Here is a 5,469-nt window from a genome sequence, read left to right on the forward strand (position 1 = left end):
TATAGTCCAAAAGGCCTTAATTTAGCATAAATTTAGAAGTCCAGTGATAAATGAAATGGTTGAATTTGCTCTACTTTCAGGGCGTGGTGCTGATTTTTAAAAGAATTCTTTGGTTTCTACTATCCAAAATAAAAGTATTCCAAACTTGTAGATAACACTGTGGTGTGACATTTGCAACTATTAGAATTGTAATAAATGGAGTGACACACCCCTTTGAAATCCTTTCAACTCAACACTGGCCCTGATCAATACAATCCTTTCGCCATTTCCGTGGCTTCACCTTTACTGAAGAACTTCACTTCCTTATGGAAAAAGTAAGAGAAGGAAACTTAACATTTCTTGCTGTAAGTTTTGTTGCATTAAGCCAGATGTATTAGCATCAGCCATTTCAGCTGAGATCTGAGGAAATCCAGAAAACAGATGATATACTATGACTTTTATACCTCCAAAATAGTAACGGAAGACACATGTACGATGAACAAGGAAAATAAAGAAAAATATTAATTGGTGGTTTCCAAAGAAGATAGCCAGATAGTTATAATTTATTTCAGTGGCTGACTATTTTAAGAGCCAGAGGAAATCTTCTATACTAAAATCAGAATATAGAAGAAAATGACAAGAAAAAAATAGCATTTAATTAGGAAATGTATAAATCCTGACTAAAGACTAGAAGATAACACTCTTGAAATTATTTTTGCTACCTTCAGTACTTTATTTCTGAGAGGAAAGGAGTTTTGTTGGACTTTCTTGGGCGTAAGAGAAGTCTACTGATTATGATGATGATGATGATGGTATTTGTTAAGTCACCAAAGAAGGCGATGACAAACCACTTCTGTATCTCTACCGAGGAAACTCTGAGGACACACTTACCAGAATGACTTTATGAAAGAAGATGGGACATTCTGAAGAGGGTGTGTCCATGCAGTCACTTCAGGTCAGAAACGACTTGATAGCATTTGAAGAAGAAGATCGGTTAAGTGCTTACTATGTGTCGAGCATTCTTCTAAGCAATGGAGTAAATACAAGTCAATCGTATTGGAAACAGTACCTATCTCACTTGGGGCTCACAGTTTAAGGAAGAGGGACAACAGATATTGAATTCCCATTTTACAATTGAGGAACCTGCGGCACAGAGAGTTAAAAGTGATTCAACCAAGGCCACACAGCTGGCAAATGGTGGAGCTGGGATGAGAACCCAGGTCCTCTGATTCTCAAGCCCAGGCTCTTTTCTTTAAGCCATACTGCTTCTTTTTTTTTAATGTATTTGTTAAGTGCTTACTAGGTGCCAGGTATTGTTCTAAGCACTGGGGTAGATACGAGATAATCAGGTTGGATACAGTCCCCGTCCCACATGGGGCTTCAGTCTTAATTCCCATTTTACAGATGAAGTAACTGAGGTACGGAGAAGTGAGACGACTCGCCCAAGATCAGAGAGCAGACGAGTGGCAGAGCCGGGATTAGAACCCAGGCCCTTCTGACATCCAAGGTCCATTCTCCAGCCACTAGGCCACGCTGCTTCTATGCTACTTCTGAGGTATAATGTCTCAAAGGAAAGGCACCTTCAATTGTTAATCTATCTATGCTTAACACCCTTAGGAAATCACCGCTTCCTCAGGAGTTCTTGGCTGACGAGTTTCTAATCTCCCACCTTGAATCCCTGCAGCTGCCATTTCAGCACTTCCATGTCATCTAAGTACCTGGGGACTCAGACTTTACCCTCTCGTAGCACTTATATACATGACCTGGCACTCTATTACTTCCTGCGACCTGTAATTTAGCTCCTTGAGTATAGAAGGCATGTCTCCTGAGTTTACTGTAGTCTCCCAATCCTTAGTTAAGTTCTCAGAACAGAGTAGGCACTCAAATAAGTGGGGGGCTTTTCCTAGATTGTTCTGATATTTGTGGAACTTAGATTCATTCATTCATTCAATAGTATTTATTGAGCACTTACTATGTGCAGAGCACTGTACTAAGCGCTTGGAATGAACAAGTCGGCAACAGATAGAGACGGTCCCTGCCGTTTGACGGGCTTACGGTCTAATCGGGGGAGACGGACAGACGAGAACGACGGCGATAGATAGAGTCGAGGGGAAGAACATCTCGTAAAAACCGATGGCAACTAAATAGAATCGAGGCGATGTACATTTCATTAACAAAATAAATAAGGTAATGAGAATATATACAGTTGAGCGGACGAGTACAGTGCTGAGGGGATGGCAGGGGAGAGGGGGAGGAGCAGAGGGAAATGAGGGGAAAAGAGGGTTAAGCTGCGGAGAGGTGAAGGGGGGTGGTAGAGGGAGTAGAGGGAGAAGGGGAGCTCAGTCTGGGAAGGCCTCTCAGAGGAGGTGAGTTTGAAGTAGGGTTTTGAAGAGGGGAAGAGAATCAGTTTGGCGGAGGTGAGGAGGGAGGGCGTTCCGGGACCGCGGGAGGACGCGGCCCGGGGGTCGACGGCGGGACGGGCGAGACCGAGGGACGGTGAGGAGGTGGGCGGCGGAGGAGCGGAGCGTTCGGGGTGGGCGGTGGAAACAGAGAAGGGAGGAGAGGTAGGAAGGGGAGAGGTGACGTAGAGCCTTGAAGCCTAGAGTGAGGAGTTTTTGTTTGGAGCAGAGGTTGATAGGCAACCACTGGAGGTGTTTAAGAAGGGGAGTGACATGCCCAGAAAGGTACTTTTCGATCAAAAGCATTTATGCCATGGATAGCCCTACTATAACAATAATAATAATGTTGGTATTTGTTAAGTGCTTACTATGTGCATAGCACTGTTCTAAGAACTGGGGGGGATACTAGGTGATCAGGTTGTCCCACGTGGGGCTCACAGTCTTCACCCCCATTTTACAGATGAGGTAACTGAGGCCCAGAGAAGTGAAGTGGCTTGCTCAAGGCCACATGGTGGACAAGTGGCGGAGGCGGCATTAGAACCCATGACCTCTGACTCCCAAACCCGGGCTCTTTCCACTACTATGTCCAGAGCTCTATACTAAGGGGTTGGGAGACTACAACAGGATTAGCAGCCATGGTCCCCACACTCAGCGACCTTGCAATTTAGCCGGAAAGACAAACACAAGATTGCCATGAGCCTTCCTCACACCTTCAGGCGCTTATTCTGTAAGTCCGTCTCTGCGCCTGTCAGGCACCTATCCTAGAGGTCCGTCTCCATCTCACCCCTTTAGGCACTTAATGACAAGTCAAACCACAGTGAAACCAGATCACCACTGTATACAGCGGAAAGCTTTATTCAATTCTTAGTTTAAATGAAGGGAGAAACACATACACAAACATATATACACATACACACACCCATAGCCACCAGTCCGACTGTTTTCCCTACGTTCATGTAGATGGTCCCATGTCGGAGGCGTTCAAGGAGTCTGGCTGCATGTAACACGTTGTCCTGGATCAAATCCTCGGTGGTTCCCAGTGGCTGTACCAAAGGGGTCTTGACATGGATCTTAGGTGGTGTTCGGCTGACGCCCGGGCCCATTTCCTAGCTCAGGTGGTACCTCCCATCTCTTTCGGTTGTTTGGTGCCCCCTTTGTCCATTCAAGGTTGCTCTGGAAGGTTGTCGGTGGGTTCTGATTGCTTCTGTCTCAAGCCCATTCCCGGGTAAAACTGGGAGACGGCTGCCCCCCTCCCTCTGCCCACGCCGCGGGTTGGATTCTTCCAGGATAGCTTATCTCGTGTACCTCTGGCAATCTTTCTTCTGCTCGACTGCAAGACAGTTCAGTGCCTCAAGCTCCTCCTTCTACCTTGTCAGTTCCTCCTCAAATTCCTCCTTCTATGGGGTTGTTCAAGGGGTCAAGCAATGGTCACTCATAAAATGGTTTCTGTGTTACACGATGGAGTCACTCTTGCTCACCTCAAAAATAATTTGTAAGACCAACGAAGAAGAGAATGCCAGGACTAAGTGCTTGAGAGAGTAATAAAAATAACAATAATAATAATTGTATTTGTTAAGCGCATACCGTGTGTCAAGCACCGTTGATAAGCTTGTAGCTAATCAATTCGGACACAGTTCCTGGTCCACATGGGGCTCACGGTCTTAATCCCCATTTTCAGATGAGGTTACTGAGGCTCAGAGAAGTTCAGTGACTTGCCTAAAGTCACACAGCAGACAAGTGGCAGAACCAGGATTAGAACCCAGCTCTTTCTCACTCCCAGGCCTATGCTCTATCCCATTGACCATGGTGCTCTGATTAGGCCTGCTGCTTCTACTACAGTATAACAGGGTTGGTAGACACAGTCCCTGCTCACAACGAGTTTACGGTTTAGAGAGGGAGACAGACATTGATACAAATAAATACTTCAGAAAGTTTTTTGAAGATGGGGAGAATGTGGTCTGGTAGATTTGAATGGCGATGGAATCCCAAATAGGAGAGGATGAGGAACTGGTTGGGAGTGGGAGATTGGAGAATGAAGCACAACCCAAATCAACAGTTTTCCTAAATGTACCTAGTTCACTTTCCAAAACTAATCATTAAATAAATGATCCAGTTTATCGTAGAGGGTTAATTCTCGTCTCATTGAGCGGTTGAGACAATACATTTTTGAATCCCTACAGACCAAACGTCCTCCTCTTAAAAGCAATTAGCCTCAGAGCTCTCTGCAAACTCTCTTTTGCACAGATAGTTGCTTTCCATCAAGGAATTCTAACTGTACATTGCATAGTAATATTCCATAGAGCAGTTCTTTCTATATGCAAGATTAACTCAATTATAACTGTTAACAAAATGTACTTTTCCCAGTAACGCAATTGAATACTAATTTCCAACAACTAAACTTGACAGCATGTCTGTCTGCTTGTTCACATGTAAACAAGCATGCACGGAACATGATTTAAGGCTATTTTAAGCTCCAAATCACTCTAATGCAGAGGCTCAGCATTATTTCCATTAACACCAACGGAAATCTCAAGGGATGAGGAGATTTACAAGCAATCTTTTTCTTAAATGGAAGAGTCTGAAATGAAATTATCTATATTAAAACCTCCAGTGACCAAAAATACCTCGCTAATTTCAACAATAGTTAGTGAGCAGACTGCTCTGGAAATAAAATATGACATTTCGTTGCGGAAATATTAAGTTCAAAATGTTGTTTAAAAAGTGCCAGATGGTTCTGGCAAACTAGGAAAGGGCAAAGGCATTAGACAAACAGCTATGGGATAGTGTTCTCTCCAAAAACTAAGTCGTAGCAAACAACCTAGATATTGGTCAAATGAGGAAGTTGAAATTGAAGGGAGAGATTTAATAATCCTACTGTTATGTGTTTTTTTTTTTCCAAAACCAAATGTTTCTCTTGGCAAAGGAGAATAGACAGGTTTTTACCACTAGATAGTGACTGTCCAGTCAGTTCTATGCAATCTCCTTTGTTTTTTCTGTCTACATTCCGGATATGGAGGTCCACTCTTTTTTTCTGTCATCCTTGAGATTTACAACAAAATACTTCTCCTTTGAAAACACTGAAGCAGTTAAC

Source organism: Ornithorhynchus anatinus, chromosome 12 (genome assembly GCF_004115215.2).
Source record: "Ornithorhynchus anatinus isolate Pmale09 chromosome 12, mOrnAna1.pri.v4, whole genome shotgun sequence".
Taxonomy (NCBI): Eukaryota; Metazoa; Chordata; class Mammalia; order Monotremata; family Ornithorhynchidae; genus Ornithorhynchus; species Ornithorhynchus anatinus.